Consider the following 10367-nt stretch of genomic DNA (forward strand, 5'->3'; position numbering starts at 1 on the left):
GAGAGAGAGAGAGAGAGAGAGCTGCAGAGAGAGAGAGAGAGAGAGAGAGATCGGGTCATTACACATTGATCACTGTGCTGTTTGGCATAAGCAATGCACCTGCACCAAAAGCCTCCTGATATTTTTCACACGTGTTTCTTAATAATGCAGTACAGAACAGATTGTTTATTTGCCACAAGCCCAGGGCCGAGGGAAATAGTTTCCACGACTTACAGTTTCCGTACACTGCACCGTAAACAACAGGTCACCATAGCACAACACCATCTTAAGTTACTGGGACAGTCCCCGTGGTGTAATCTGAGGTTAAGTGTCTTACTCCAGGGCATGATGCTGATAGCTGTCATAACATCCCGATTTCAGTCGTCCATAACAATAGCTGTGAAATTTAATGGTTCTCAATCTAACAGCAGTTTAACAATTCAGTTTAATTAAAACAATGGTACATTGTCTTCAAGTACTGGTCATTGTTTTTCATGTAATTATAAGTAAACAGTCAGTATTAATGAATGAAGAGCAGAGAGCGGTTTTCTGTTGTTCTTGTCAAGTGGTAATATTAACGACAGTACTGTAGGTCCATCAGGCTGCATTTGCACTGACCAAGAAGTGCATTATATTAGTGGTTCTCAAAAGCAGTCCTGGGGCTCCACTGCTCTCCAAATTTTGTATGTCTCTCTTATCTGACACACATTTGGTTCAGTTCATGGAGCCTCTCATGATGAGCAGATGATATGAATCAGGTGTGTTAAATGAGGGAGACATAATAATGAGCAATTGTCTCCAGTACAGGAGTTCAGAGCCACTGCATTAGATGCATTAGGATGTGAGCACTCACAGAGTATGCATGCAAATATACATATAAGCGCTGAAAAACAGCCGCCTGTCAATCAAACAGCACTGAACTGACTTGATATTCAGCAGAATGTGGCCATAAAACAACAACCAAAACAAAAAGTTTATGTGTGATTTGTACCCTAGACTCCTGACTCTGTACCGCTAGACTAGTAAGTCATAAAAATATGTTATCTCTAGTTGCTTCTTGCAGGGTTTGAACTTTCTATTTTTTGCTTATCACCACAGAATATTGACCACTAGACAAATTATTATTATTTTTTTTTTCAAGACCAGTTAAGCACCGATCCTCCCTGCAGCTGATTTAGTGGTTAGTGGCAACCAGCACTGACATGACCAGTAAAATCTTTACAGTCAGTTTGGGGAAAAAAAACTGTTATTTATGTACTCTGGGTACATTCAAGGCCAGGAGTCAGTAGGGCTTTGTCAGGGTAGACGCTATATTGAATTGTCTGTGGATGAAAACAAGGTAATGAGGGACAGATTTACAGACTTTACAATAGTTCTAGATTGCATAATTTTCACACAACAAATTGAATGCACAGTACTTTTGTCCCTCACAGCCTTGTTTTAATTTCTTGTCAGAAAGTAAATATGGTGCTACCCTGACTAAGGCAGGGGTCTCCAGTCCTGCTCCTGGAGAGCTACTGTACTTTCTATTGGCGCTTTTCCACTGCGTGGTACGACTCAGCTCGGCACGGCTCAGTACAGTACGGCACGACTCGGCTCTGTTTGCGTTTCCACTGCAGTTAGTACCGCTTTAGTGTGGGCGGGATTATTCACATGTGGTTATAGTTGCGCCGCCTCTATTGCCGCGACTCCTGAAAAACGTTTTCATTACGCGTCGCCCCATCAAGCTCTCGCTGTACCGTGCCGTACCATGCAGTGGAAAAGCGCCATATGTTTCCTTAATCAAACACGCCAGATTCAGACCATCAGCTCTAGCAGAGACCACAAGACCTGAAATGGGTTTGTCAGACAAAGGAGACATGCAAAATGTGTGTTGGGGGTATAGCAACAAGTTTTTTTTCTGTTCTAGGTGTATTCTGGGTACATTCTATTCCTTAATTTGATGCGATTCTAAAACCAGTGCTGTTGCTACTGAAATCATTTTGTTTGATTACACTCTACTGCAAGCAGCTGTATCAGTTTTCAACACGGTGAATCTTCAAGCAGTGCACTTTACTGAGGTCTGAGTGTGAAACTGAGTGATTGTGTCCTTTCCCAGAGTAGAGGTGTCTGTGTTTGAACTGTTTCCAAACAAAACTCAAGTAGATTTTGACAAAGCACTGTCAAGATCAGTTTTTAACAAGTCCTCTCTTTCCAATGAGAGTCTGCTGTGTTTACCATTCACATTTACATACGAAAAAAAAAGTTGTATTTTCAAACTGATCTTTTGGTAAAATTTTAAAACACAGTCTTTAGGTTTCCATGAAAGACATGCGGATTTCCTGCGGAAATGTTCCATGCGGATGTTCTGATTGTAAAGGAGGTTCTTGACCTAAATAACACTGAATGCAGCTGAATCGGTTGCCTCTGGAAGTTGCTGTGGTGTGTGTGTGTTTTCCTCTCGGGGTCTTTACTGTGCTAAAGGTGAAATCACACTCATAATCTCTCTGGAAGCCCGCCATGCTTTACCCAACACGCTGTATTACAGCCGGCCAACACAACGACATTCATCTATTCTAAGATTTCTAAAATTCTCGTTGCTCATTGATCGAATTAAGATTTGGAATTAATAGGAGACTCTTTTATACTAGTTGTGTTATTGGGTTTTCGTTGCTCAATCATTTGAAAGCCCAGTGAAAGTGAAGTACAGCATGTCCACAAGCTCTAATGCAACGCACTAATCCAGAGCCCAGGGGCACCAGAGATTAGCTCGGATTTACCGTTTTCATGAAGGCAAAAATGACATTATGAATAGAAATTCATTGGCTAGATCAGCGTGCCAGGGGAGGATGGTGCAGCCACGCTGTATTATATATATATCCCTCGCTTTAATGTTTCACACTTTGATGAATTTACAGACAGTCCTCTGGTTTTCTGGTTTGCCGATGTGATGTCGCTCAGAGTAAAGGTACACTCGCTCCTGTAAGCTCTTTAAAAATGCTGGAATTATGAAAGTATTAGAGCCAACTCGACAAAACAATGCGATGACATCTGCGCTGCACTTCATTAGATGAAGACAATAACCACGCATTCATAACAGTGCCACTGCTGGATGACGTATCGGCCGAACCCAAGGCTCTACATAACTCGCACTCCAATGGTGCCAGTTCAGTCAAAGGTAATTGGTTCTGTAATTGCGGTGGCATTTATAACCTGTCCGTCTGTAACAACTGGCCAAAATTCAAGAGAACGCAGAACCATCTGAGGCCCAAAAGCATCGTTTAACAGAGGAAGCATCAAGAGCCTATAATGCTGTCACATGACGGCTATTACTTTAGACAAGCTGTTAAGCAAAAGTGTTGAGTAAATCGGCCTTATGCCTTTCCTGGAAGCCCCAAATGAGCAGACGCACTGAAAGTAGCTTTTGTACCTGTGTGATTAGAGGCATTTTTTCAGAGGTCAGATGTAAAAATACTTCCGTTATGTCATTGATGGCTGGAGTCTGTGACTAACACACAAATACAGGAGCTCTTTAGCTCCTATTATATGAATAATCCTCTGAAGTTATGAGTTTGCACTTTCTAGCCATAGTACAATGACGTGATTAAAGCAGTACTTACACATATAAAATACTGCAATTTGTGTACACCCCGCAGGGATATTCTGTTGGTTGATTGCATAATTACATTAATAACATTTATTCTTCATAGGAGCACCTTTATGAGTCATTATTGAAATGACATGTTGCATGACACAATTAAATAGCGCTTCGTTTTTTTAAATTATTTTATTTGTCCGTTATTTAACCAGGTGAAACTTTCTGAGATTAAAAATCTCTTTTACAGAAGTGACCTGGCCAAGACGCAGCACTACATTTCATAAGAAGAACACTAAAACAATGTGTTGACAACAATAAAAGCATTTACAAAATAATTCTTCCTTTAACAGCTCATTAATCAAGAATTTAAAATTGTTCATTGACACTAAGGTCTGCAACTTCAAGTTGTGTTGTAAAAAGTTCAGCTCGTGCAAATGGAACCAAATGAAAATACATCTTTATATGTAATGTCATAATCAAAATTGTCTTTGAAATATGGTTAAAGTGTAATGAACTGCACGGATGAGAATTTATGATAAACTAAAATATACTTTAATTGGATTTCTGTTGAAACTTGAAACATGTCATGTATTTAAATATATTTGTAATTACACATCTGTAATGATAAAATAGCAATTTGCTATATTTAAATTGTACAACTTTAAATGTAATATCAAATAACACACTGCAGTTAAAATGATAATCAGGTACATGTGCTTTATTATGTCAGTCAACACATCAAAAGCATGAATTAAAACATAATCCTTTAAAATGTTTAAACTGTTAGCTTGACATTATTACAAACTGCAATCTTTAAAAGTGTGTTTAGAAACAGTCGTGAAAGTGTCTCTTTTTAAGTCACTTAAGTTGCCTTAATTGTATTTCATTAATATTAAATGATCTGCAAGTAAAGTTTTTTATATACACTTTTAAGACACAGTAAGTACACTACGAGTGCACATTCAGTACCTCTTTTTCACAAGACTTCTTCAATGTCATGGAAGAAAGTGTAGCATACAGTTTTGAACAACATGACTGTAAGAAATATTTCTTACTCATAAGTGGTCTGAGGCTCTCATTCATTCACAAATGTTTTTGCATACTACATAGATGATGCTTTTAAGAAACATACAATAGAAAGCTACTTTCTTAAAGTTACTTACTTGAGCTTTGAGAATGCTGTTGTCTGCAAATGTCTCCAGAGAGGGTCAAGGCAGCTGTATGAAGTAACACTGCATCTTAAACGGTCCATGTGAGCGAAATGAAGTTATCCATCTTGTGGTCATGTCTCTGGAGTCCTTGAAAGGCGGGATGGTGTTCCTCCAGTCTGAATTAGTCTGGCCAGAGGTCAAGTGCTACCAAAGTAAATGCTTGAGATAATTTTGTGTTTACAAACACAGAAATAAAACTGTCTTCACAGTGCAGGAGCGTGAATTTTAATTACTTTCTCAAATCAGAGAGGGATAGAAACTCATACAGATGTTGATGTTTTTGTCAACAGCAGGTATGTTGTAAGTACATTTTAAATAATTTGTGTTATAAATACATATTAAATAACCAGTGTCTTGTGATTGTGACACTTCCCATTGCTTTTGTGCTAAATCGAGCAGAATTTTTGGATCACTAAATTGTTGACTTTATATTCCTGATGCCTCATTTTGTTATTAATAATTTGATCTGTAAAAGCGTAATTCAAGGCCCATCTCAGTGGATTCTAGTGCTTAAATGTGCTGTATGTGGGCATGTGGTACAGGGTCAGGGAAAGGTAACCATCTTTAGGACCCTCTCCAATTATCTAAAACACACTGGTGCTGCATGTCATCACATAATGTACTCTAAAGATGCGGTTGAGTTTGTTGTGTGTAAAAAGTTAATAGCTGCTGGTCATGACCCTGTGTAGCGGTTCTTCTGCACTGGCTAGTGTTGATGTCTCAGTGCCTTTAATGCAAGTATGAGCTACTTCTGTGGAGCTCAAATGGATTTTTTAAATAGGAAACAGCATGTGATAGATCAGTGATCAATGACGATTCCTCCTTCACAAGAACTGTGTGTGTGTGTTATAAGTAATGCTGCTCAATGGTTCATGACAGAGGCCTATGTTCTTACTAAAAGCGTTGGGCTACATTTGTAACATTTTACATGCTTTAATTAAAGATTGCATGTTCTGTGAACATGTTTGAGTTTTGAACCAGTGAACTGAAGTATTTGTGCATTCCATGCATTTTTGTTTTTGTATTATTATTATTAATATTTTCTTTAACAGTTATTGGAGTCAAATGTGAGTGGTCTAGCAGTATCGTGTGTTTTGTTGGGATGCTATCCTTGGAAAACAGCTGTCTATGTAGGATTTTATTTGAGCTTTTTATCGCATTATATCAGTAATCAAACACACATCTCTCTTAAGATTGGCATCAGCCACTGTAAAACCCATAACTGCTAATTGTGTAGGGGTTAGTGGACTAGGACTAGTTGTCATCCGGTCTTTATCTCAGTAACTATAAGGTCCAGTCTAATGCCTGTGAACACAATAAAACACCTTTTACACTTGTGCTTTTTCATGCATTGTTTTGGTGTTTAAATTGAGCTGAAAAGCCTGTAATTATTATTATTATATTATTATTGTTTGTTATAATATAATTTAATAGTGGGTTCCATTGTGACAACTAACCCCATAGAGGTATAATGTGACAACATGCCCCACTGTTGGTGCAGTCACAAAAGGTCAGTACTTGGGCTGTAAACTGTTTGTCGCATACTGTATATAAACTCCTTGAGCATTTCCTGAAAATAAGCACTGAGTATTTTTTGAGCATCGGTCGGGATCGTACTTGAGTACATCTGGCTTGTGAGTGACCTTGGATTGAGCGTTTCTTGTGTTCAGCACACAGCACACATCTCTGAAGCCTTCACATGTGGGTGTGTTGTACAGAAAGATGTGAAGCTGAGCTTCCAAATTTAGCCCTGCACTGTATGATTCAGCTGAAATGCGTGCAGAGCATCGGGGAGCAGCTGAAATCAGGCTCATGATAAATAAAATACACCTCGCTCTCCAATAATAGCCTGTGACATGAGGAATATGTGTCATTGTTGGAGCCAGAGGCCATGGAACAAAGATAATTTGGATTAGTGACTTTATAATTATTTTCCTATTGTGCTGTCAGAGAGCTAAATTATTTAATGTTAATGCCAGTCCATTAATAACCTGCATTTAATGTAACATAATTAGCTGAGTGATGTGTGCTCGCGGGTGAGGCGGCAGGCGGGTGAGGTGGTGAAACAGGTGATGACTCACAGCGGGAGGAGATGTGTGGGATTGTGGGACGGAGATGATGGGGTGGATGAATGGACCCTTGGGCTTGATGACATCACTGGACTGACATACAGTATATATGTGTGTGTGTGTGTGTGTGTGTGTGTGTGTGTGCATGTCATTCCAAACTCATACAGTATTGTTCTTTTGTACAAGCTGCTCTTTTTCATACAGGAAAAGATGGTGTGATTTTCACTACATTATCCTTCCATCCATCCACAGACGTGTAGGTGAGTAAATGTAGACTTCTCAATGTTGGGAACATTTGCTTAGTGGTAAACACATGTACAGACGGATGAGCTGTGGTGCTGACACTAGAGACATGGGTTTGAGTCTGTCCTGTGGTCTCTGTGCTGTGGGGTTTGCTGCACTGCAGCCCTGTGATGCAGAATTGATATGCGGGGGCCGTCCCGATTCACAGGCACATACTCCATCTGTCCTGCAGCAGAACTCACACACACACTCACGCTGATCCTGTATGTGGTGAGGGGTCATGAGGACACGATCAATTTGTCATGATGCTTAGACACATATATTGCCTACAGAGCATTGCATTCTGGACCTTGACCTGATAAAGGCTTTCTGAATGATGCACTACAGTACTGTCAATTAAAAAAAATCTTCACATTTATCACATTTTTTGTCATTTGTATCATGTAATATACAGTGGGTACGGAAAGTATTCAGACCCCCTTAAATTTTTCACTCTTTGTTATATTGCAGCCATTTGCTAAAATTTTAAAGATTTTTATAAAGAATTTCTAATGCTTTTGAAATAAGTTGTTTCTGCTCACAAAGGCTGCATTTATTTGATCAGAATACAGTAAAAACAGTAATATTGTAAAATATTAAACACAATATTATACAATATAAAACAACTGATTTCTACTGTAATATATGCTGAAAAGCTGAATTTCCATCATCATTACTCCAGTCTTTAGTGTCACATGATCCTTCAGAAATCTTTTTCATCGTTCCCTCCATTGTTTTCTGATCGAGGGAACGGAGATGTTATGTTGAATGACATTAGGGGTCTCACTTGAGAGCCCCAATCACCTCTGAGTAGTACAAACACAGCCAATGAGAACTGGCGAGTGGAATCTGTTTGCCAAGCCACTCCCCCAGTTGTGGCTTAATGGTTAGAGAGTCAAACTTGTAACCCAAAGGTCATGGGTTCAAGTCTCGGTACCGGCAGGGATTGTAAGTGGGGAGAAAGAATGACCAGCGCTCTCTTCCACCTTCAATTCCATAACTGAGGTGAGACACTTGAGCAAGAACTGAACCCCCAACTGCTCCCCGGGCGCTGCAGCAAAAATTGGCTGCCCACTGCTCTGGGTGTGTGTTCACAGTGTGTGTGTGTGTGTGTGTGTGTTTGTTCATTACTCACTGCTGTGTGTGTGTGCACTTGGATGGGTGAAATGCAGAGCACAAATTCTGAGTATGGGACACCATACTTGGTCACACGTCCTTTCCTTTCCTTTCCTCATTCAGGTTTATACAAAGGAGTCAAGGTGAAATCCTGGCCATTCAGCCGTTACGACGATTGACAATGCAGATGTTGTGAAGCAACAGTGTATCAGCGATAAATGCACTTGCAAGATCGTAACCTACCCAGCTCCACATGTAAACCCCATAGTCCTTAATACCATACCAGTATGCTACCATCGCAGTGTTGTCCGTCTAGATCAGCATGTGCTTGACCTGAAGCACCGGCACATTGCAAGCAACACTGCTAGCAACTCCAGGCAATTGATATGCCATTGCTGTGAAGGTCCTGTCCAGAAGTCCAGGTCTGACTACGGGGTGAAAGTCTGGTGACAGATCGGCGTGATGGTCATGTGATGTATGCCACGGTGCCATGCCCATTATAGGTCTGCGGTGCAGCCATTGCTGAAGCGGTCTAATATGCATAAATCATATGCACTGGGGAGAACTTGCTCTTCTCCCAGTTGACCCAAAGCCCCATATTGGCTGAGGTGCCTGAGCACCAGGTCCCTGTGCTTACACTACAGATCTCGTGAGTGAGCTAGAATGAGTCAGTTGTCGAGATGAGGGTACGGATGCCCACCTCCCTTAGTGGGGCAAGGGCTCCCTTTGCAACTTTTGTGAAGATGCGTGGAGACAGGGACAACCCAAAGAGGTGGAACGTGCAGATATGCCCTACTTTTGAAAGCAAACTGAAGAAACGGTCTGTGTTGAGCCAAAACCACAATGTGTAAGTGCGCTTCCTTCAGGTCAATTACAGAGAACCAGTCTTGGGGGTTGCAAGTCATCTTGTGGAAGTAAGGCTTGTAGGCTCTGCTTCATCTTGGCTGGAGGGACAGGTTCTAGTGCGTCCTTTGCCAACAGGGTTGTCTTTGTCTGCCATTGAGGTGAAAAGAAGGCCGCTGAACCTGGGGAGGATGCCTGGTGAACTGAGTCTGATTGTCTGAATGAGCCAGCAGGATGGCCTGGGAAGTACTAGCCAGGCTCCCAAGCTCTGTGTGGCACCAAAGAGACAACCAACCTGCCCGTGGAGGGGCAGTGAGGAGGACCACTGAGGCGCAACTCAGGAGGCGATGCATCCCGAAGTAAAAGTAGTGATTAAAAAGTGAGTCTTACCTGTTCCATGGATCCCGCAAGAAAGCAATGTGTCCTCGAAATGCAAGCTCTTGGCCTGTGGCAAAAGGAGGGGATGGGGAAGGAAGCGAGGAGGCACAGCATTGCTCACTGCCAGACTACACCCAGTATGACCCAAAGACTGAGGAAATTGCTCTTTCATTGAAAATTTGGGCACCACTGGCCATTGAGCCAGTGGAAGAATGGAAACAAATGGAAACAAAGGATTCTCCACTTGACCCTCCTCTGGAGGAAGAAGTGGTACTATCACCACCTCTTGATAAACATTAGCTTTCCTCCATCTCTGGGTTGCCTGTCTCAGGGCCGCTTTGCTGTCCAATTGGCAGGTTTGGCAGCTGGCGCCATTTAGTGTTGGGGTACTTGGACTCAGATTTGGACACAAAATTTTCCAGAGTACAGAAAATTCCATGTTATGTGTTATTCCACTCAATCTTAATTGATTAAAAACGACTCGAATTGGACTCAACAAGGTGGAATCGGACACAACACTACATCTTTCAGCATCCAGTCCCTCTTCCGGAGCCCCATAGGAGATGCTAGGGCCACCATGCAACAGGCCCACAATCTCTCTCAGAAGCTAGATGGCACACGATGTGCTGGAGGAATGGGAGGTCCATGTGGATTGACCTGGCGAATGAGCGAATCACTGGTAAACAGACCTGTGTACCATTACCTCAGACAACTTTATTTGATTGTGCAGGATTGGCTCATGCAGCACTTGTGTCCCGTGAGGATACATGCATGTGTGCTCCAAAACATCTATGAGTATGAATGAAGCTGTGTTTGTGTACCAGCTTAAATATATTTTAGGGACAAATTTGTGTCCAGAAATGACCTAAATATCTGGCAAAACCTCCTTTTGGGGATGTAAAACAGTATAAA

Source organism: Sinocyclocheilus rhinocerous, unplaced genomic scaffold (genome assembly GCF_001515625.1).
Source record: "Sinocyclocheilus rhinocerous isolate Xijiao unplaced genomic scaffold, SAMN03320098_v1.1 scaffold542, whole genome shotgun sequence".
Lineage (NCBI taxonomy): Eukaryota > Metazoa > Chordata > Actinopteri > Cypriniformes > Cyprinidae > Sinocyclocheilus > Sinocyclocheilus rhinocerous.